General features: G+C 47.0%; 1 protein-coding gene across 2 annotated transcripts in view; it reads left to right on the top strand.

Moving 5' to 3' along the window:
* Positions 1-24,209, top strand: part of FOXN3 (forkhead box N3) — a 359,245-nt gene that overhangs the window by 65,285 nt on the left and 269,751 nt on the right. The window contains exon 1 of one of the 2 annotated variants that reach the window (XM_023765120.1): positions 20,419-20,534. The exons of the other annotated variant lie outside the window; for it this stretch is intronic. The gene's annotated coding sequence lies outside the window, so the exon portion shown is untranslated. Of the gene's footprint in view, positions 1-20,418; positions 20,535-24,209 lie in introns of those variants that run through there. 2 annotated transcript variants of the gene reach the window in all.

The raw sequence follows: 24,209 nt of genomic DNA, 5'->3' as shown, positions 1-24,209 counted from the left end.
TTAGTGGTGGTGGAGCAGGAGCAGAAGTAGCCTTTGGGAAAGGCATGTGGCAAACTTGGTAATTCATTTAAATCTGTGACTTCACAGTTGCCGTCCCCAATCTCCAGGAATACCCTGCTTTCTGAATGTGACGGTAACTGCGATCACGGGTTGTCTGGGAGTTGAGGTGCAGCTGCTTCCCCCCTCCCCCCAGACAGGTCTCCGACATGGTTGGAGATGTGCCGTGGTGGGATGCTCAGCCAGTCAGAGGGCAGCGTGTGTCCCCGACTTCCTCTGGACACACAGCTCTACCTGCTTAGCAGCAGCGGCCATCTGTGCATCTGCAGGAGCAGCTCCCAGGACCGTTTGACTTTCTCTGGCTCTGAGGATGCCCTGAGGCTTATTCAGGATCCCTGTCCTGGGTCGTGGAGCTGAAGCCATTCTCCAACTGGATCCCCGATTCTGTTTATCAAGAGAAGCTGAGTGCAAAGCGTGTTGGGACTTAGGAGGCATGGGTTCGAGTCCCAGACAGCGGTGAGACCTGTGCAAGCCGCTTCGGTGAGCCTCAGGGTCTTCATGTGCAAAACGAGGAATTCCCCACCCTGCCTTCCAGCTTTTCTCACAGGCCCCCATTTGTGTGCGGGAGCGGGAGTCCCGTCGCGTGGGGAGGTCTGCCTGCCAGTTTTGTTCTGCTGCTTGTCTGTGTGGGTCCTGTGAGGGGGAAGGAGGAGGGATCACGCTCAGTGGTGAATGGGAGCTGGAAAACGGGGAATGCAAATCCTAAGCTCCTATTTGCATGACAAGATAAAAATAGCTACTACAATCTGTAACAACTGGTCCTTTTGAAATTGCGAAGTAGTTTTTTTTCAGATTGAAAAATACCATTTGTATTAGACCTAAGCACACGATCAGCGAAGTCCTTGAGGATGATTGTTGGCACTTTAAAATTTTCGTTAAAAATTAAAGTCTTTCTTCATTCCCCAAATATTTAAGGGCCTATTGTATGCCGCAGACTGGAGTCCTACAGCAGTGAGCAAAACAGACCAAAAAACAAAAACAAAAAAATACCCTAATCTCTTGAGACTGATATGCTAGTGGGGAGATGGAAAAGGATCAAAAAAATAATATGTATAATTTGCAAATAGTAATAAATGCTGTGGAGGAGGATGAAACATGGGTAGGGGCTGTAACTTTAAACCAGATGGCCAGGGTAGGTTTCCTCGCAGAAGGAGGTGAGAGATCATGGCAGGTGGATGTCTGGAGGAGGAATTCTGCAGGTGAGGTCCTAAAGGAGGTCTGGTCTGGTCCAGGAATAGCAAGAGGCCAAGGGTGGGTACAACAGACTGAGTGAGTGAGATACATAGGAGATGAGCTCAGTTGGACAGTTGGTGGTGGTGGGCGTGGATGTCAGATGGTAAAGGCTGGTGGGAAGGTTTTGAGGGAGGCGGGCGTTAGGGGAGCCGACCTACCTTGCATTCGACAACCTGAGTTTAACTTTTGACTCCCCCAGAGCTTAACTACTAAGAGCCTACTGTTGACCGGAAGTCTTACTGGTAACACCAACAGTATTTTCCATGTTATATGTTTTATCTACTGTATTCTTACCATAAAGTAAGCTAGAGAAAAGAAAATGTTAGGAAAATCATGAGGAAGAGGAAATACCTTTACTGCACTTACTGAAAGAAATCTGCATATACGTGGACCCGCGCAATCCAAACCCATGTTGTTCGAGGGTCACTGTGCTTTAAAAGGGCCAGTTGGTAGCAGTTTTTTATTTATTTGCCTTGTGCAGAGCCTCTTGTTTGGGTCAGAGGAAAAGCCTAAAATCATAATATCACAGCCTGTGTGGTGGTCCAGATTCTGCTACTCAGTGTGTGGTCCACGGGCCAGCAGTGTGGGTAACCCCTGAGCGCTTTGAAATGCAGAACCTCAACCACACCCAGCCCCGGACGTCAGACCCTGCACCTGACAGGGCCTGTGCGTGATCCTTGGGCACCTTCCTGTTGGAGAAGCACTGAGCTACAGTTGCCTGTGGCCCTGGGCATCAGGAGCCTGCGAGTCTGCTCAGTGCATGTCTCCTGGGGTGTCTCTTCGCTGTGCTGAGAGATGTTCTTTCCTCTTCGCAGAGTGTCCCAAAGGTACACAGTCTGTACCGGGATGAACAGCAGGGAGTGTGGTGGCTCACCTGTAGACCAGGTTCCCATCATCTTCTGCCAGGTCCCTTGCTGGTCCCAACTGTCCCAGATGCAGGAAGGCTGGTTGCCTTTGAGGGTCCCTGGGAATGTTGCTTCTCATGGCAAGCGTTCATAGTGCTCATTGTGTGGGTGGGTCCATTCTAGCATCGGGCCTCGGGTACTCGCCCCATCCTCCCGAGATAGAGCACACGGCCTAGAATCGTGGCAATCTCATTTTGGTTCGACTGTTATGAACGTCTGAGGAACTTTGGGCAAATCACTTCCCATATCTGGGCATCAGGCTGCTTATTGATAAAATGAGGTTATAATCATTTTGACTTCACAGGCAGGTTATGGAAGGCTTCATTCTATAAATGCTGCTGAGAGCTGTTCTTAAACGTGCGATTTCCAGGCTTGAGTCACCGCACGCTAGCAAGCCTTTTTTTAAAAATGAGTGTGAAATCCTTCCCCTACCTCTGATCATTTAATGACTGCAGCGTTGACGGCAGATAGTGGCGAATGCCTATTAATGTTACTCACAGATTATTATGGGTTAAGAAACAAATTAGGCATTGACCTTTCTTGGCTGTTTCTGAATTAGTCACACTTCCCATCATTTGTGGGTGTCAGCAGGATGACCTAAAATAAAGTTCGGGTGGAAATCTTTCAGAATGTGTTTTGGATTCCTCCTTACCATAAGTGAAGGCAATCTGATGTAGGGCTTGCCATTAACTAGAACGGCCTTTTCTACAAAGCACTGCTCGGCTAGGGCGTTTTTATTGAACGTTGATTTCTGGATGTGGTGGAATTCTCAAATTTCTCAAGTGTTTCTTGTCCTGCTGAGGCCTCTAGTTGAGAGCAGTCTTCATTTTTCACTGCCATTTTCCATTGGCGGGGCAACTCGATAGGGCAATTGCCCTGGGTCTTACCTTACCACCTGGTCCAGATCTGCCCAATGCTAGCTGGGGTCGGGTGTGTTCAGATTTCTGCCCAGGTGCCGAGAGATGGCCTTCTGGGCTCACTGACCAACTACTTAATCAGCTGCTGTCCCTGCTGAGTAAGGTGGTGTTCCATTAGTGTGTGAGTTTAGGCCACCTACCGGATTAAAAGCAAGCAAGCGAGCTACACAACATTAACAGTCGCCACCAAAACGCCTCTGGTCACGTCTGTGTCTCCGATCAAGTTCAGGCTGCAGAGATAAGCTTCAACCATTGCAACTTAGACAGGCGGAAACCGCATAGGGGCTAAGTCACGGATCACACACGCTTTCCTGCCTTTTGCTGTGCCTTCTGACTTTCTGTGTCGCTGCACAGATGAGGGTTGTCCTAGACCTCCAGGATACATAGAGGCCTGTGAGGAAGAAAGGGCTTCCTGCCCTGGCTGACTGGGTTGCTCAGTTGGTTAGAGCGTCATCCTGTGCACCAAAAGGTTGTGGGTTCGATTCCCAGTCAGGAGACATACCTAGGTTGTGGGTTCAGTTCGCAGTCAGGGAGTGTGCAGGAGGCAACCTATTGATGTTTCTCTCTCACATCAATGTTTCTCTCTCTCTCTCTCTCTCTCTCTCTCTCTTCCTTCCTGAATAAAAATCAATAAAAACAGATCGTCGGGTGAGGGTTAAAAAAGAAAGAGAGAGAAAGTGGTTCACGACAAGTTCCTGTCTGGTCCAGAAGCTCCTGGCACGAGTGCGGACTGGAGCTAAGCGCCCGGGGCGCCGAGTGTCTGAAGCGCTCACTGGGATTGAGGAAGTGTAACAACCGATCCTGTGGGCCATGGCGGCTTCTGGAGGGAGTTAGTCTAGTAATATTGTAACGGGTCATCTTACAGAAGGTTTATACCAAGAAGGTCTCTCCAAAGCAATGTGAAGCCACTCCTCAGGATTCCCCCAGACCTGGGACTTGGGTTAGGGTTAAGGTTTGGGGCAGTGGGGGAGCCGGGTAGAGACATTGGTGCTGGGCCAGGTTGTTGTGGACACCCCAGCGCTCCCCTCACACAGACACGTGGCTCTTCTCCACGCTCTTGCCTTCTCTAGTCCCCTGAGAAGAGCACCAGCCTTCATAACCTGGGGCAGATGGAGGGGTCAGCCCACTGGGGATTATTCCAGGACAGACCCAGAAGGAATGCTATCATTTTGTTCTCCCAGCGTATCAGCAAGTCGGTAGAAGAGCGCTCACTTCTGTCACAAGCCTTGCCCTCCACTTCCCATTTCCAAATGCATCGGAATCAAAACTCTCATTGTTTGGGCCACCTCATGGCATTGTCGCCGTGCTGCTAACACATGGGTTGCATTCTCAACACTTGCTTTGGGGAGTGAGCTAGTGATGCCACAGATTTCAGTGTTCTGTGGGTTGGTATCCGCTGAATGCGCCTGAGTGGATTAGTGATGCACTTGGCTTGCATGGTCCCTCTTGAATGACCCAGTTAGAGGCCTGGCCCCGGGACAGGATGAGGCAGGCTAGCTGGGCACTGTCAGAGAGCCCTCCCAGCTGGGGCACTGGGGCTCCTGCCATCCTAGCCAGGGCTGCAAACAAGTGTGAGAGCGAGGGGAGAGTCCCTGCTGTTGGTTTGGCTCTGGGTCATTTTCTTTCTGGCTGTGTAGGTAAATAAAAAGAAGGGAGAAAATCCGATGGGCTGGATGCTAGAGCTTATTTCATGGTGTCGCATATATGTCTTTTGGGAGCAGCCATTGTGAGTCGTCTCCTGGTTTTCATCCAATTGTTAATCAAATTGAAAGATTTAGGAACTTCTTTACGTGTTAATATGCCCCGTGGAGCAGGACTCACTCTTATGCCCTCAACAGTGGCCAAGCAGAGCTTCAAAGTGGTCCTGACCCAGTGACAATCACGTGCCCATCACTAGCCAGGCTGCGCCAGCCCCCCAGCCCCGACTCTGTCTGTCCCACTATTGTCTCTCAGATGGTGAAGTGGCTCGATCCATAAAACGTGTGGTTGCTAGGAGGGACTGTTGTTGGTAAGGAGAACTGGGAACATTCTCATTTCTAGATTACCTTTCAAATATTCAAATCCATGCACTAGGAGCATATGGCTAGAACTTTTACTTTTTCACTCAGATGTCTTCCAATGTGCTTCATTGAATTCCAAATCCACATCAGGGTTGAATTTTGAAAATGCCAACTGTATGCTCACTGAATGTGAGAAATGAAGAACACTTTCATAAATGGTCTTAAAAAATAGTAGTGATTAATTTTTCTGCATTCATATAAGCCAGCTGTATGGATCCCCCCCCCGCCCACACACACACACTTAGGTTCATGTGCATCTTGATAATAATGAGGGAACTATGTTACCAGTGTTCTTAGTTAACTTTCTTTTTTAAAAAAAATATTTTTATTGATTTCAGAGAGGAAGGGAGAAGGAGAGAGAGATAGAAACATCAGTGATGAGAGAGAATCACTGATTGGCTGCCTCCTGCATGCTCCCCACTGGGGATCAAGCCCACAACCCAGGTACATGCCACGAACAGAATTCGAACCTCGACCTACTAGTCCAGTGATGGCGAACCTTTTGAGCTCGGCGTGTCAGCATTTTGAAAAACCCTAACTTTGGTGCCGTGTCACATATAGAAATTTTTTGATATTTGCAACCATAGTAAAACAAAGACTTATATTTTTGATATTTATTTTATATATTTAAATGCCTTTTAACAAAGAAAAATCAACCAAAAAAATGAGTTCATAGGTTCGCCATCACTGTCTAGTCCATAGATTGACGTTCAACCACTGAGACACACCGCTGGGCCTTAGTTAATTTCCTGTAAGATCGTTCCATCGTAGCACATATCAGACAGCAAAGGAGAGTGGACTACACAGTCTCTCTGTCCGCTCTGCTGGCCAGGAACGTGGCTCAGCTGTGGGCACATAGAACAGCCTTCCTGGTCCTCACACGTCTGTGTCTGCCCTGTCTGCTCAGCCTGCACACAGTGTGGCCCAGGGATTATCTGACTATTTTCTTCCCTCTCTGGTTGAGTTTAGTTTGTAGGTGCCATTTCTGCTTTCATCTCCTACCAGGTGAGAGTTCTCAAGCACCTTAGAACCAATAAAGAAGGGCTTTTATCTGCTAGGTTTTCCTTAGGCACAGCAAAAATTAGTCCCAATGTGTGTGTGTGTGTGTTGTTGTTGTTTCTTGGTTTTTTTGCATGACCTTAATCAGAGACTCTATCAGTGAAAAGAACGTCCTCCTGATGGTCAGAAAACTGCCCAACAGAGGGGCCCAGGTCTGGGGCTCTAAGGGCTTCGTAAGGTTTGGGATGCCCACCCGTGGAGGCCTCCCCCCACTCGCCAACATAGTCAAATGCACCACGTTCCACTTGAAACACAATTTATACATTGTACATCTTCGCATTCAAATTATCATTCATTGTAAAATGGAACATTATTTTGTGTATCACTAAGAAAAATGCTGCCTAATATGATTTGATGCACTCATTTCAGAGGGTTCAAATGTAGAAAAATGTGCATTTTAGAATTGGTGAAATGCACTTCAATTATGAGTTGAGTTGCATTTGGGTCATTGAGATAATGCTAAATTGTGTAGGTCTTATGATGATTTATTTCTAACATAGGAAAAGCTAAAACACTTTTGCCCATTACCCAACTTTGGCAGATCTCAATGTTCTGCCATATTTTCTTCAAATACAGGGGTGGGCAAAAGTAGGTTTACAGTTGTTCGTATGGAAAAAGACATGCAGATTATGATTATTACAATAGCTATGTTGGCCCTGGCCAGTTTGGCTCGGTGGATAGAGCATTGGCCCACGGACTGAAGGGTGTCCGGTTAAGGGCACGTACCTCGGTTTTGGGGCATGTGAGGCAGCCAATTGATTTGTCTCTCTCACGTCGATGTTTCTCTCCTCTCTCTCTCTCTCTCTCTCTCTCTCTCTCTCTCTCTCCCTTCCCTTTCATTCCACTCTAAAAAATGTCCTTAGGTGAGGATTAAAAAAAAAAAAGCTTTGTTAATGCAAAAAAATGGCACAGTAAACCCACTTTTGGCCACTCTTGTATTTTGAAAAAAATAAGACATGGAAGATACAGTTGCAGGCCCCGCTGTATCCCTTCCCCAGTCCCAAGACCTCATCTCCTCCTTGTGCCCCATGTAACCACCACCTTGAATTTGGTGCTTATCGTTCCCATGCATGTTTGTAAACTTGAGTAACTCTCAGTAGTAGATCCCTGGGGCTTTAACTGGACACCTTCTACTCCAGGGGCAAAGTGACTACCTTCTGGCTGATGGAGGACCGTGGAAGGGATGGATATGATGTGTGGATTTCACCTTTAAAACGAACGAACGAACGAACGAACGAACGAACGAGCGAGCCCTCATGTTCTCTCTCTTCCGTGTTTCTGACGAGGGCGGGTACAAGGTGTTCACGTGATACTGAAAACCATGCAGATGTGGGACGGACGTTAGGAAACAGCAGCGCAACTAGAGAGAGAGGTCCTGGGTGTCCGCCTTCAGGGTACCAGCTGCCCAGTCACCTCCCACCCCTGCTCCGCCACCGACTGTCTACTGTCGTGGGCTGTTATGTGAGAAGTAAACTAACAACCATCTTTTTATTTAAGTCAGTGTTACAGGCCCCAAAATGTTCTAATACATGTGGTGTACAGTCTGATTATGTATATTACTAGTGACTTACTCTATTAACAACTTTCGTTTTTATTAAGTAGGGGAGGTTAGGGCAAAACACATTAATGCAATTCACTGTAGGCTTGGATTGAAAAGCAAACATAAATTTTTTTACAACTTCCCCAATGGTCCAGTCCTGGAGTGAACCCTTTGAGGGTACATGAGTTGAGCTCATTGGTTATCGTCCATATACAGATACAGGAAGTGCATACACGCCAAGGACAGCCCCCTCCTGGAGACATTTAAAGCAGACCTCACAGTGGTCATTTCAGCCTGTAAAGCTTCCATTCCCAGAAGTTTCTTCTCCAGCCCTGACTGAGCATCCCTGTGAGCGTCACAAGCGTGAGGCCTCCCTGGTTCCTTTCTCTTCTCCAACAGCTGGCCCCATGGCCCTCACTCCTGCCAGACAAGCAGCAGCACGACAGCTCCAGGGAAAAGGCTGCCCTGGTGGCTGGCGGGCATCCTCGCGGCTCCATGCCAGGGGACCAGGCTGGCTGGAAGGCTTGCTTTCTGCAGAGTGCTTAAGTGGCTCAGGGCTCTACCCAGAGGGGCAGTGTCTGTGCCAGAGCCCAGGGTGGATGATTGGGACACAGGGTGCACAGGGACCATCCTCAGCTCTTCCCTGTCCCACGTTGCAGCCCCAATCCTGCCTGCTTAGGAGTACACCCTGAGCTTGTCCCTAATCTCACAGGTCAGCTTGGCTTCTGGTCTTACTGGCAGGTCTGGTGTCCGCTTTCCCTCTAAAGGGCACTGGGAGCAGGGCTCCCAGGCACCTGGCCTCTCCTTTGGAATAGGGCTGGTGCTGTCCGTTCCAGTCATGCTGGACACATCTTGACCTTGAGCTTTCCCCCCTTCACATTAAGAATTGGGTAGTCAGGCGAGTCCTTCTCAGGCTTCTGCAGCCTGTGCATCGCCTTGATGCAGAAAATCAGGGGTGCCTTGTGTGCCCCCTGTGCCAACATACAAGCATCCAAAACACACGACGGGGGCTCCCGGAATGAACGGGAGGGTGAGCACTGCTTTGGGTGAGACTCAACAAGCTGAGCTTGCTCAATAGTGCCCATACATTAAACGCACGGTGGAAAGGAACGAAGCCAAGCCATACGGATTCCTTCCCTCCATTGAGGCCAGAAACGCAGCTGCGCCGAGTCCCGTGCAGCAAGAAGACAGAGCGGTGCAGGCAGCCGTGCAGGTCAGACCATGCATTCCTGTCTGACACAACATCAGCTGCCTCGGACAGGCTTTGCATCCTGCAAAAAGGAAAAGTAGAAGTAAGCGTGTCCGTAAAGCCAGTGCCCATATTGATTTGCCGAGTAACCAGCTCACCGGAAATTCATTTCCATTTCCAGTGTTTTTGCATTCATTGTCTGTACCTCAAAAAATTATTGAATTAAAAAAATGAAACATAAACTAAAATTTAAAAACAAGCTGCGTGTTCCCTTAGAAGACTTGATTTATGAACCTTATGATGCCAAAGAGATGAAAAAAAGAAAAAAAGAGGAAAGGACATTGCCATGTAAAAACCTTCGAAAAAGGTTTTAAATTATAGGCAAATTGCTCATTAGGTGCCTGGCTTTAGGCTAATTGACCTGGAGTCAATGACATCTGAAAGTTGACACTTTTATGCTCAGGGACACTTTCTGAGGCCTGTTTCATCTTATTTCAGACAAAATTCTAATCAACTCTCTTATTTGGTTTCCCAGCCCCTGGCATATTAGATGTGAATCAAAATAGGGAGGGAACAGCGAGAGCCAGGCCACTTTGCGTGGTGGGAAGGCCAGCTGGTACCCCGACAGCCAGGGAGGGGCAAGCCTAGGCCAGAGAAAATGAAAATGTAAATACGAGGCTTAGGAAACCACAAGTGTGTGGGGCCTGCTCCTGTGTGGGTGACCTCCTCCCCTCCCGCCTACGCCTGCATGGCTTCTGAGAACTCGGTATCATAATGTCCGTGATGCCAGCCAGGAAAACTAGAACAGGCTAAACCCGTGGTCGGCAAACTGCGGCTCGCGAGCCACATGCGGCTCTTTGGCCTCTTGGGTGTGGTTCTTCCTAAGCCTTAGGAGTACCCTAATTAAGTTAGTAACAGTGTACCTACCTATATAGTTTAAGTTTAAAAAATTTGGCTCTCAAAAGAAATTTCAATCATTGTACTGTTGATATTTGGCTCTGTAGACTAATGAGTTTGCCAACCACTGGGCTAAACCACGTGCTGTGTACTTTGCCCGATTCATTGTTTTCTTACACAGTCCATTTTGGAAAGTTTTTTTTTTTAAATATATTTTATTGATTTTTTACAGAGAGGAAGGGAGAGGGATAGAGAGTTAGAAACATCGATCAGCTGCCTCCTGCACACCCCCTACTAGGGATGTGCCGGCAACCAAGGTATATGCCCTTGACCGGAATCGAACCCAGGACCCCCCAGTCCGCAGGCCAACACTCTATCCACTGAGCCAAACTGGTTAGAGTGGAAAGTTTTTATCAAAAGGGACCAAGTCACTGACTGGAGTTGGAGCATTTGGGGGAAGGCACCCTGTTTCCCCCCTCCCTCTGGGAGGTCTCCCCAGAACACTGCCCCTCGGGAAGCCTCCTGCTGCCTCAGGAGCACCTGGAATAAAGTCAGTAGTCCAGAAAAATTTACTTCTAGGAAGTCCTCATTCCCCAAAATGCAGCATGACCAAATCCATTTCATCCTTGCTTTCGAGGGTAACGAAATGAGTCTGATGTTCAGCCAGACGAAGAGGTCGTGCATAACCCAGATCACGACGGAATCCACTTCCGATTACTCGCTTCCTCAGGGAAGTGTGTTAGAATTTCCTAGAGAGGCATGACTAGTAGGATGTATGTACATACATGCATACACACATGCATACATACCCACGTGCATATGTACACACATGCATGCATACAGACATAATACACACACACATACATATAAATGCATATATACACATGAAATTAACTATCACAGGAGGATAACTACTTTCCTGCTTCTTCTTGTTGCTCCCAATCCTGCTTTCACCTCCTTTCTCCCAAGGGACCTCCAACCATCTTTCCCTGTGAGACTCTCTGCGGAGTGGCACTCAGGGCTGGGGTGTCTGGGAAGGAAGGGAGGGGTTCAGGGCTTTGTGAGCAGGCTGAGATGATCTGCTTTGGGGCCGGTGCTGAACTCAGTCTATAGGCTGGTTCCTCTCCTCCCACCCTTGGGAGAAGAAAGTTGGGTGGACGAGATCAGAGAGGAGCATGAGCTTAACCACCAGCCATAGTTAACATCTGCACTAATTTATCTGATACTGCATATCTGTCCCGTTTTTGTAAGTTATTTTTTAAAGTTATTTTAAGTCCTTTACAACCATCTGCATGTGTGAGGAACCTAGAGACAGCGTGGCACACGGCCCGAGCACTAGATCAGGCCACAGGGACACGGTTCTGCTGCTTAATGTGTGACCGTGGGCCAGTCACTGATCCTCGGAACCTCGGTGCTCTCTACCGTGAGATGAGACTGTTGATACTCGCCGCGCGAATTCACAGTATAACCTGTGATAGTCAAGTGGGATGGCCCACGTGAAAATGCCCAGTGCAGACATGTAAAGTGCGTGTAAGGCATTGTGGGTCTGCTCCTTGAGTTTGTAAGTACTGGTCATGATTAGTTAAAGAGTCATCTCTGTCTGCCCTGCTACTGCTCCAAGACCAGGCTTGCTACTGGACCCTCACATCATTTGAGATTGCTTTAAAAAAATCAGTGATCTCTTTTACCAGTAAGGTTTGTGTATCTCTTTTCTGTTTTGCTTTCTCTTTAGGGATGAGTTCATTATTATTATCATAGTATATATCCAAGCATGGTCCAGTTTAGAAAATAATGGGAAAATTTGGCTTAGCTTTGGTGGGATAATTTCACCATAATTCCCACAAATAAAGTAGTGGTTTCTTTTTTCTTTTTAAAAAAATGCCAGTTGAGAGTCGCAGATCTGCACTTTCAAAGCCTACAATTGATGGTTTAGTGCGAAAATTATATTCAAGTTGAAGCACATCAGCATGCAAATCTAAAGTGTGGCCATTTTCATCTGGATTGAATATTATTAACTAGCCCAAGGGATAGGATGTAATTAAGATTTTGAACAGCTTACTTGTGTCTACCGTGTTGAATAACCCCATTATTTAAAGTGGCGTACCGGTTTGAATAATCGGAAGACAGCCCAGTGCACCAGCATGTACACATTGTGGCTTTTAGGTGTACTGAGAGAGTCTGACTTTTCTGCACCAGTCCAAACATTGGATAAGGTCAAAGAGTTGAGCTTGCAGCAAATGAGAGAATTTTCAGATTCCGGGAGAAATCACATTTCTTTCTGAATGATGTCAGATGTCCATCTTGTCACTCATTCTAATACCTTCTTCTGTAAGTTTAGAAACAGACCTGGTGGGGACAGACGAAGCCCTTGTGAGGGTGCATGCTTTTGGCTAATTAAAACCATTGGGTTTGCAGCCTGCGCGTGCAGCTCTCGGTGGAAGGGCAAAGAACTCTTAGCTGGGATCCACTTCAGAAAGTTTGCAAAACCTCCCTCTGCCTTTCACAGACCGATAAGGCACAATGCTGATAGCATCTTTATTCTGGTGCGATTCCGCGATAACTGTTCTTAGAGGAGACAAGATGTGCACTTTTTTTTTGTTGTTGTCCTGCCCGCACCGTTTTAAAAGCAGGAAAGTTCTCCATCTCTCCCAGGAGAAGTTGGTGAAAGGATCTATTGCCTAGCGGCCCCACCTGAAGCAGATCCCCAGCCCGCTAGGTTGGACACGGCTCATTTCAGCCATCCGGATTTTCAGGTGTACCCTGTGCATTTAGTACATCATTTGATAATGCTAAAAAAATAAAGCAGTGTGAGACTAAAGGAGAAAGAAGATGAATGTTAGCCTTCCCCTGGGGTTCATGGGTGAAGGAATTAACACAGCGTGGCACTCTACCCTAGCTGTGTTTGTTTCCATGGCAACAGCGACGTACATGTTTCAGACTATCTACAGTGACACAGTTGCAGAAATAGTAGCTTGCAGGTTTCTGATATCGCATCAGTGGGACAGGCAGCACACACTATATTAAGTAAGTGTAGAAGAATTTAAAATACAGCTCGGATTCAGCTGAGAGATGCACTGGGGGGCTTTGGCATCCCCCCTCCCCACCACGACGGCAAAATCAGGACAAAGTTGAAAGTTGCAAGATTCCAGGCAAGCAATTGCCCTTGCTTGGGTAAATAGCATCAAAGGAAACCAATGTGAGTTACAAAGGTAAGAAAACGGCCGTGGCCGGTGACATCTTTAAGAAGGATATTGCCAGGGAAGCTCATTTTGTAGAGGGGTGGGGGACGTTAGTAATGGGTAAGGGATGAAAGCTCAGGTTGAAGACAGCCGAGTCTTAAAGCAATTCTAATGTGCAACAGAATCTTTGCTTCTGAGTTTATGGCAACTAAGGTCTTTGAATGTATCATTGTAGAAATTGCTTTTCTGTAAAAATGGTCAGGTGAGACGCAGAGAGGTTGATTGGGTGAGCAGCTAGAGGGGAATTAGGGCTCCATTGTCTTTCCGGAATGCTTATGTAAATATCTCTCTTTCCCCGGGATGACCCTGGTTTGTCTTTGACATTGGCTGCTACTTTTTGGTACCATATGCTGGTCTCGCTGTGTTTATGTTATGCTGCCACATTGTAACCTGATAAGACTTGAGTGCTGAGAGCAACCAAGTAAAGATGATAGACTGTGTAAATGGGTGACTTTGCAATCAAATCGTACAGTTAAGTAATTTAGGAGAAGTGTTCAAATGGGTCTTTATTTACATGCCAGACCTCGGCTTTTGAATAGCAGGGTATTAGGTTAATAGATTTCAATGTGCATGGTCTGATTGCAGGAGCTTTCAAGTATGTTGTAGTTCCATTTAGACTGAGTTTTTAATGTCAAAATATTCTTATATGCCCATTATTCAGTTTAAGCCTGCACTTACCTTAGAGTTTTGTTAGGCATGTTTCAGTGAAGAGAATGTGAAATGGCATGGTAATTTAAGCTAATCTGTTCTTGTGAGGAGGATTCGTTTTCTGACCATAGGTGGACTTTTACAAAAAGTGGCACCTGAGACACGCAACTCTTTTGTAGTGTGTGAGACTGTTTTCTGTGTGCACGGGGAACTGCCTACAGCGTCTACTACATGTTGTCCTTCACATTAACTGTTTGATTAGATTTTAAGAGAACATGGGGATGGAGGGTGTTGTCTGGGGCTTCCCGCATTCCCTGGTAATATGGAGGGATGGGACAGATTTTTCATTATAAATCGGGGACCTGAACCCTAGAATATCTGACGCCCCAGTGGATAGACACAATTTGCCTTTCTAAATAAGGTGACCCAAAGTGAAACTGTTGAAGCTTCCCATTTATGCCCATCTGTAGTCTGAGCCACCCAGAGATGGGGAGTGAAGTTTGTGTCTTCTGAGGGGGATTTTTTTTAATGGTGGCTCATACCAAAGAACAGCCCCTTTCTCGGAGTCTCACCTGCCTACTCCCACACTCATCCCTGTGGAGTTTTGAGGCTCCAGCCCTTCTTTGGAGACCAGGGGAGGACAGGCTTGCAGACCGCTCCCCTGTGCCCTGGCTTGCCTGGCTCGGGCCCTGTGTGTTGTGGGGGTCAGCTTCTCTCTGTGACAGCTGCAGGAAACCACCTGTGCTTGGCCCCCCAGGGCAGAGGAGCCAAATGCCATTGGTTTGAGGGTGTACATCACATTCTGCTAAAATACTTGGAGGGGCCCTGGAAACCTTGGGCTCTGAAACCGGAAATCAGCGAAGTTTCAATGAACTACTTAAATTTTTTATTAATTTATTGATGAGAGAGAAAAAAAAACATCGATTTGTTGTTCCACTTATTGATGCATTCATTGGTTGATTCTTGTATGTGCCCTAACCAGGGATGGAACCCACAACCTTGGCACATGGAGATGACGCTCTAACCAACTGAGCAACCTGGCCAGGGCTTCAATGAGCTACTTTGGATGACTAGGTCAACGTTTGTCTGTTTGGGAGTATTAGAGCAGGCAGGCCCTTCCAACAGTCGGGACGTTGGTATATATTTTTTCACCACCCAGAAATATTTTCCAGTGTAAAAAAACAAAACAAAACAAAAGTCCACCAGTCTGTGCCGTGTTACTTAACTCTTTTGTAAGAATAGAAAAACCACACACACCTAAATGCCAAGCCCCAGGCCGAATCAGTCATTCAAATTTAAATCCTGGCAGTGCTCGTAGGAAATTCAATTGCTTCCATTTGAAGGGCCAGGAAATTGATTTGGAAAAAAAATAAATGTGAGGGATTCCCAAATAGTGGCAGCATGGAATGAATAAGAGAAAAATGAAGGTACAGACAGATCTTATTACCAGTCCTAAATGGTAACGGAATTGCCAGAATCAACTTCCTGAGGTGTAGCTCATTTGGAGTCTCGATTGCTCGGGAACTTCTGATGGTTCTCGGTGGGCACGGGGCACGGGGCATGAGCGAGCCTGCAGGCTGGCGTCCAGGGCTTTCCACACTGGCTCCAGCCCAGCCTTCCCTCCCACTAGCCTTCTTCCCCTTGAGCATCCTGTGGCTGCCCTAGGGCACCAGATACTGTGTCCTGGACTGGCGAGGAAGCCCTAGGCCTTTGCCCTTGCTGGTGTATCCATCCAACGCCTTCACCCCCATCTTTGCTTTGTAAGACCCAGCTTAGATTCCACGTCCTCCATACAACCTTACAGCTCTTCCCCTCGCCCCCTCTTCAGGAGCATTTTTCCAACTTCCATGTTCCCATCACAGTTTCTTTGTCTTCAATGATGGCACTTCTTTCACTGTATTCAGATCAGTTGTGTCTCTTCTTAACTGAGATGTCAGTGTACGAAGGAGAAAGGTCCATGACTTCGGCACCTTGTAGCTTTTGCCATCCCTAGAACAGTACTCCGAACTGTTGTATTGCATCACGTTCTTAAAAACTTGTAAAGCTGTGCAACCTTCCAGTGCTCATGCTCTCTGCTGAAGGAGAGTCTGTTGGGTACTGAGCTTCCCGTGGCTTGGACCGATTCAGCCACTTTCAGAGGCTTCCAAACTTCTGGCTGTTTGGCATCATCTAAACACAGAAACCAAGGGGATGGCTCCCCCCCCCCCCCGCCCCATATTCATAGTATCACGAGATTTTAGAGCCAGGAGGAACCTGATAGAGTAAACTCAAACTACAGAGAAGAGAATTGTGAACCCAAACTAAATGACTGTTCCAAAGCCACTCGGGGGTGAGTGACCCAGGTGTGTGGGGAGCCAGTGATAGCTCTACATGGTTCTGCCCTGGCTGATGGCTCAGTTGGTTGGTGCATCATCCCGTACAACAAAAGATTTCAGGTTTGATTCCCGGTCAGTGTGGGAGGCAGTCAATTAGTGTTTCTCTCCCTAGCTCTGTCTATAAAGAAAAAAATAATTCAATAAAACATCTCCTTGGGTGAGGATTAAAAAAAATATATCTCCATGGCCCTGTGTACTGAGCCTTCCTGCCCGAAGCCTTGGGTTCCACGTGAGATGTCACAGTCAGCTGGTGCTTTCTGCCCTGTGTTGCGATTGGCTGGCTTTCTGTATGTAAACACTGTCCGGTGACAACAATCCCATTAATACTCTTTGCTAAAAGGTAATATCAGGGGGGTAGAATTAATAAAAGTGGACTGGGAGCTGACCTGGGGTGGGGGTGCACTGGGAGCAATGCTAGCAGGTCATTAGCCATCGCCTGGCTGACGTTATGGCAGCTGCTGAATTCAGTCAAGTTCAGACCCTTAAAAAGAGTGGAAAAAAGAAAGCACATACTTTCCAGGGCCCGGGCACCGCACAGCAGGGCCAGCTGGGTGCAGCGCCGTGGCAAAGGGATCTCTTCAGTCTCAGAAATATGAGCCTGAGCTTGCACACGGGGAGGGGAGTGTGGCAGCAACTGGACCTGATTGGCATTAACGTTTCTGGGCTCATGGTGCCCGAAGTTCTACTAGACTCAGCTCCTATGGGAAGCCCATGAGTATCTAAGGAAAGAACCAGCCCTCTGAGTTGACAGGAGGAACAAGCTGTGTGTGTGTGTGTGTGTGTGTGTGTGTGTGTGTGTGTGTGTGTCTAAAGGCATTGGACAGGTCAGCAGGCTTTGGAAGGGGAACTCTTGGTTTTCTGTATGATTGTGTACTTCCTCTTGTCCAGAGTTAGCCAGTTAAGGAAATAAAGCGCAATTCGGGTTTCCAAGTTGGAAGCCTGATTAATCTCTCTGCCAGTTACATATGGAAATAAATCAGTAAATGGTCCATCTGGGACGACACTACTGCAGAGATGATAAATTATCGCCATCGTATACGTCTGTGTTGCTGAAGACTGAGCTGTGCTCCCCAGGCGAGGCTGAAAGATAACTGGATCCCCCATCGTGGTCAGGAATGAAATTAAAAACAAAATCACAAGTAAAAATATCGCCGTGAAGCGTTTCATGGGAGAGTGCTTTGGTTGATGCCAAGTTTGCTCCTCAGAAGTGCTATATCTGCAAATATTTAAAAGGAGTCTCAAGGGCATAAGAAACATTTTATTTCTATATTTTCAAAGGACAAACATAGTAACAAGTGTTAATTAGTACCCAAATGTCCCAGGGAGTAGGATAATCCTATACTTCTGTGCCATATTGCAACTTTATCATTTTCACAGCAACTTCATGTGTATTTTCTTATTTAAATTTCAAAGAAGTTGGGGCAAGCCAGTGCCTCTGTTTCTTTTCTTTTTTAAAATATATTTTATTGATTTTTTTTGCAGAGAGGAAGGGAGAGGGATAGAGAGTTAGAAACATCAATGAGAGAGAAACATTGATCAGCTGCTTCCTGCACACCCCCACTGGGGATGTGCCCACAACCAAGGTACATGCCCTTAGCCGGAATCGAACCTGGGACCCTTCAGTCTGCAGGCCGATGCTCTATCCACTGAGCCAAACCGGTTAGGGCCAGTGCCTCTGTTTCTTGATTGAGGAAACACTGAGGTTTAGGGGGTTGAATGCCTTGCCCATAATGACTCAATGGCCAAATGGCAGAGCTGGGATGAGCGACCAGATATCACCAATACTGAATCCAGCTTCGTTTCCATCAGAGCCTTGTGTGACATCACACACATTTTCAGTATCCCATCATTCATTTGGCAGCATCAGGAAAGAAAGCATTCCATTTATGTTAGTTTTCTAGAAGCAAATACCATACCTTCTTTAAAAAAATTTTTGTTACTGATTTCAGAGAGGAAGTGAGAGGGAGAGAGGGATAGAAACATCAATGATGAGATAGAATCATCGATTGGCTGCCTCCTGCATGCCCCACACTGGGGATGGAGCCCGAAACCCTGAATGGGATTTTAACCATGACCTCCTGGTTCATAGGTCAATGCTCAACCACTGAGTCATGCCGGCTGGGCAAGCCATACCTTCTGGATCATGAAAATTATTTTTCTCTACTTGGAGATCTTGAGTATCGGTTTAACATTTTTAACATGATTTCAATATTTTTAAATTGAGGTATAATTGACATATGACATATATTAGTTTCTGGTGTATGACATAATGATCTGATATTTGTATATATTGCGAGATGATCATAATAAGTCTAGTTAACATTCATTACCTTACATAGTTACAACATTTTGTATGTGCTGAGAACTTTTAAGATCTACCCTCTTAGCAACTTTCGAATATGCGATAGAATATTATTAATTGTTGTCATCGTGCTGTACATTGCATCCCCTTGACTTATTTATAATGGAAGTCTGTACCTTTTGACTACCCTCATCCATTTCTCCTCTCCAATCCTTTAACTTTTCCCTGTGACTAAGGCACACCACTATTCCCTTGAGTTGTTTTATAAAGCTAAAACCATAGATGTCCTCAGGGGCTTCTTAGGTCTGGTAAGATTCTGCCCCTTTGCAGAATGGCCTGAGGCTACAGTGACATCCTGAGTCCTGTGCCTACTTTAAAATGTTCTTTTGTTTCTTCCTCCTGGGCAAACCTTCCACAGTTGCTCCTTTAAGCTCCCTTCTAAAAAATGCAGTACAGAAAGGACAGAAAAGCAAGCTGGGTTCAGAAACCTTTGAGTCCCCTGATTTATTAGATGCCAATTTCTAAACATACTCAACAGATGCCACAGGCGCCTAGCATTTACCTGTTTGTGCTTGAAAGTGTTTTTGTCTCACCTGGATCACCTTCCACGTGTCTCCAGTATCAGCCAGACCTGGCTACTCCATGCACCCTGAATAGACTTCATGCTTGCTCCTCTCTGGGTTTTTGCTTTAGCTATTGCTTGGTCATCCTGGTCAAAATTCTGTTCAAATCTCAAGGCCCATTAGTATTGTTATTGTCTTGATGCTTTCTCCTATATGCCCCCCTCCTCACCTCCACCAGAAACAAATGTCTCCTCCGAAACCTTCTGTTCGTTACAGGAAATAATGCAGTCTGTCTGTATTTGAGTTACCTACATACATGTCTTATCTCCCACAGTGGACAATACATTTCTCCAAGGTGGCCATTCCATCATCTTCTGTCTGTGACCCTTCCATCTTCCTTCCAATTCCCAGCTCAGTACTTTGCCCTTAATTGAAGTGTAACATGCATCAGGGTAGGATAATTTTGGTTTACAACAACAGATTGGATGTCTTTGGATGGGTGGATAAATGAAAGATCAGAATCACTTGAAGGGCTTGTTAAAACAGATCGCTGGAGCCCAAATATTCAGATTCAGGTGGTCTTGGGTGGGGGCCGAGAATTTGCATTTCCAACAAACTCATGGGGATGCTCATGCTGTGATTCCAGGGACTACCATTTGGGAACCACTGATTCAGTGGATTTATTTCCTAGGATTCTCACACTAACCTCATCGGGTAATACCATTGTTTTTAGTAGACCGTCTATTGATCTGTCTTCCTTGAGGCGGAGGCCAAAAAAAAAAAAAAAAAGAAAAGAAAAGAAAAATACCTTCCATCAAATTATGATGCAATCCACCCCATGTACCAACTTTCCTATTTTGCAAGATTATGGGTTAACTGTGGCTCAAAAGCTTGCAGCCCAATTAGTGAGCTTTAGCTAGAGGGGACCTTTTCCCCCAGGAGTAGAGCCAGAGTAATTTCCTTTTACAGCAGGATAGAGAGTCCTTGAGGTTGCGCCTGTGGACCTGGCCTACCCAGGGGATGAAGGCCGGTCCACGTGGGTCAGCACTGGCCTACAATGCTTGTTGGTGCTCTGAGGTCTCTCCTTTATCTACACAAGTGTTTCAGCGGCAACCATAGTAAAATAAAGTGACCTCACAAATGTCTCAATAGCAGTTGTAGTAACAGAAGATAGTCTCACAGTGTCTATGGCATGCGTTTTCACATCTCTGGGTCCTTTTGTGCCCCGTGAGGCAGTTTCAAGAACACTCCATCATGAAAGACCCGGCGCTTCAATAAACTTGCCAAGCAACAAAGAGGTGCTGTTGCAATCGGCGCTGTCACTGAAGTGTGGCATCTTTTAGAGCCCGGCCAGAGATGGCATTCATTGTGGCTGAGAGGGTCCTCTCTCCTCCTCTGCTCTAACCCCATCTTCCTTCTGCTCCTCTCCACCAGCCACTAGAAGCATCATCTCCCAGAAGACCGCGGTTCTGGTGACAATGGAGGCTTCTCTGTCCTTCCCGTGACTGGAGCAATGCTGACCTCGGTTTCCTGGACCCATTCTGACTCAGGTAACCACAGTCGGTCTTCACCAGCTCTCTTACACCTCACAGCGACTGCACTGAATAAATGAATACCAACGCTATTCCATATGTAAATGCAGATGCCAAATTGATCGTCTCCATCAATTGGTATCCGCCCCTCTTCCTCCCAATCTTCTTAATGATCAATTTATGCAGCTGATCAGACTGGCAATGTGGTCAATCCAATTTAGGCATTAAGATAATGAAAACATCGAATCACATCTTCATTTGAAGTTTGGGTGCGTTTCATAGGCACACAAAGCAAAGGGAACCTCGCTGGGAATTTTTCGTGTGGAAACTGGATTCTACCGTAGTTCCTCTAAATCATTTTCTTTCTCGTCTGACCACATACTAGTATTACTCGAATTAATCTTTCTTATGTTATACCTTTTAATGGAGGTCGTAAGTATTATTGAGTATGGGTTATGTGTTCTCAGGTCAGATGGGGCTAAAATACGTGTTCCTGGGACAGACGTGGGGCTCACAGCTTAGCCACAGACCCAGGGCCCACCCACTCATGAGAGGGTGGCAGATGGTGTTGCCATGTGGGGCTGGGGCTGGGGCTGGGGCTGGGCAGTGATGGTAGCTCTCTGGTTCAGGGAATTGAGAGACTTTTAGGACTAGAACTGAAATAACTAGGGAAGAATCCATGGAAGAGGGAGGGCCTGGGCTGGGCTTTATCACTGTGGATCATTAGGCCAGGAGGCGGGGAGAGGAGTAGCTTGGCGCCTGGGTGGGAAGATGGGAATGAGCCCGCAGTGAGCCCAGGTAACGGGGGCCCTGGCTGCCTGGACTAGGACCCTGATTCTCACCTGCCCTGTTACGGTGGGGCCTTGGCTGGCAGCTTCCTTCAGGGACAGCGGTCATTGTCACCCCAGCCCTGGCTTTGGCTGCCACTTTGCTGGCCTTTTCTGCTTCTTTGGGTTTGTCCACACCCGGCCTCTGCCTGTCTACCTGATTATTGACTCTTCTCTTACACACCTGCACCCCTTCCCTCCAAGCTCTGCCTGGCAGGTGTGGCTTGAAAAGGCCTTGGGATGAACCAGGGATCGTGTGAGGTCAGTACCTGGTGATGCACAAGGTGCTATTCTGGGCTGAGGAGTGGAATTGACAGGTAGGGAGCATAAGCCAAGGACACGTGTTTATAAGTTGATGCCGAGAGCGTATCTAGAGAGTTCCGAAAGCTGGAAGTCAGGGGAGTCTCAGGGCTGCGTGAGGGGCCACAGTCAGGGATGGGGAGCACATGCTCTGATTAGCCCCGAGATGGCCAAGTACATGCTGCCCACGCCTGGCTCTTTTCCAGGGTTGCTCTTGGATAAAGCAGTGGCGGCTTTCGCTGGCCTGGGTCTTGAAGGTAGTGCTGAGAGTTGTCTTCTGAGGCACCTGCTCTTCCTGTCAGACCACAGGCCTCTGTCCCGCATGCTCAGGTGCTCCTGCAGCTGAATCCCGCTGACTCGGGAGCTTGGGCCTTCCTGGAGGCAGAGCCTAGATCGGCAGCCACCAGTGTGCCTGCCTGTAGCCAGTGTTCTGAGGTTCCAAGCTTCCTCCCTCTTGTGACATCTACATCTTCAAACACGGCTTCCTGGCTGCTGCAATGTGTGGGGGGAAAAGTTGAGAACACACACTCATTCTTAACTGCCTTAGCCTGGAAATGACCCAAACCAGCTTTACATCCACAGCCCATTGGCCAGAATTAGTCACATGACCCTGTCTCGCTTCCCCGAGGCTGGGAAGTAGGGCAGAGCAGAGGATTGCTTGGGGCCCCTACGGTCCCTGTAATACTGTGTCACTGGGGGAAAACCCATACTTTTTCTATGCTTGCCACGTGTTTGGTCATTATTAAAGGGTCAGGAACCCAGCCCTACAATTTTTTTCACATAGTTTATTATATTAAAAAAGATTTTTTTATTTCAGAGAGGAAGGGAGAGGGAGAGCTAGAAACATCAATGATGAGAGAGAATCATTGTTCGCCTGCCTCCTGCATGCTCCTGACTGGGGATCGAGCCCACAACCCAGGCATGTGCCCTGATTGGGAATGGAACCATGACCTTCTGGTTCCTAGGTCAATGCTCAACCATTGAGCCATACCGGCTGGGCTACATAGTTTATTAAAGGTGCAAATAAGATGTATGAAGGTGCTTTGAAAGGTATCATGAGTTGTAAAATATCTTAAGATACAATTGTTACTTAATTTCTTTATCACATCTTGAATGGCAATGGGCTGGCGTCTGGGTAGTCACACACGCCCGGGACTGTCCTAGCATTCGCCAGTTTACCCAACATAATTATCATACAGTCCTCCCTTTCACATCCAGAAACATGTAGACTGTAGATTATGTGATCACCCCAGTTTGACCCCACTGGTCATCCTTTGAGATTATTACCTCCTGTTTACTAAGCTTTTTCTAAGCATCAGACACTGTTCTAAGCTTTTGCCTCCGTTGCTTCATTCAGTCTCCAAACTTGTGAGGTAGGTACGAGTAATCTCTTTATTTTCAGACTAGAGGCCCAGTGCACAAAATTCCTGCACGGGTAGGGTCCCTAGGCCTGCCCTGCAATCAGGGCTGATCAGGTTCCCCACCTCCCTGCCTCCTCCTTCCCTAGCTCCCTCAGCGCCCTGCCGCCTCCACCACCACTGGTCGCCGCCATGTTCCACGCCACCCCCTCGTGGTCAGCGCATGTCATAGCAAGCGATCTAACTACCTGTCTCTCCATCAAACTCTCGAGGGGACACTTTGCATATTAGCCTTTTATTATATAGGATGAGGTAACAGAGGCAGAAAGAGTTGAATTGTTCATGATCACACGGCTCTCAAGGGACAGCACTCGGTTCTGATTCCAGGCCTGACGCTGTGCTCTTAGGCACGAGGTTGAGCCCTTGGCCCCATGGGGCCCGCACTTTCCTGACACAGGCTTGGGACTCTGTTCCCAGACCACAAGCTGGTGGAAGGTTACAGCCCGGAGCGGTGAGTTCAGCCTCTTAGGACCCAGACAAGCAGCGAAGATACCAGATCACCCCATGCATCTCCAGAACCGGAAAGGAGCAGGACCGGGGCTGTAGTGTGTCTCCTGACTTCCCGCCAGTCCCTTTCCGTCCCCACTCCCCTGCTGTTGACGGTGCAGCTGGCTTTAAAACGGCATGCGTTTTGCATAGGGAGAAAAGACCGCATTTAGAAATCTAGGGTGGAGTCGAACTCTAGCCAGTGAAGACTTGCCATGTGCTATGCAGTTGGTCCAAACAGGCACCCTCCCAACACAAACAGCTAGGAAAAACCAGGCTCTGTTTTCAGGAAGTTTATGTACAAATTTGTTTATTTAAAAAAAAAAAAGCCGCACCACAACCAAAGACCAGTTTTTGCTTGCAGAATAATATCAAACAAAAACCCATCGACTCACAAGCTGGTATTAATTTCCCTGGTTCCTGACCTTCCTAATCAGTGTTCAAAACCAAACCCATGGAATCAAAGGGAACAGTCTCTGAAAATGAACCAAATGTGGCAGACTCATCGATTGCGTTGCTTGCTTCAAGAACTCATCCCCTCCCTAGAAAATTAGAGATGTGGTTTCTAAATGTACAGAGAAAACAAAAACAAAAAAAATTCCACTATGAAAGAAAAAGGAAATTTCTAATTCTATCTCATAAACAATATAGGAATAACTTTA

This window comes from Myotis lucifugus, unplaced genomic scaffold (assembly GCF_000147115.1).
Source record: "Myotis lucifugus unplaced genomic scaffold, Myoluc2.0 scaffold_377, whole genome shotgun sequence".
Taxonomy (NCBI): Eukaryota; Metazoa; Chordata; class Mammalia; order Chiroptera; family Vespertilionidae; genus Myotis; species Myotis lucifugus.
Note: the sequence above shows the minus strand (reverse complement) of the source record. Positions and strands in the feature narration are given on the sequence as shown.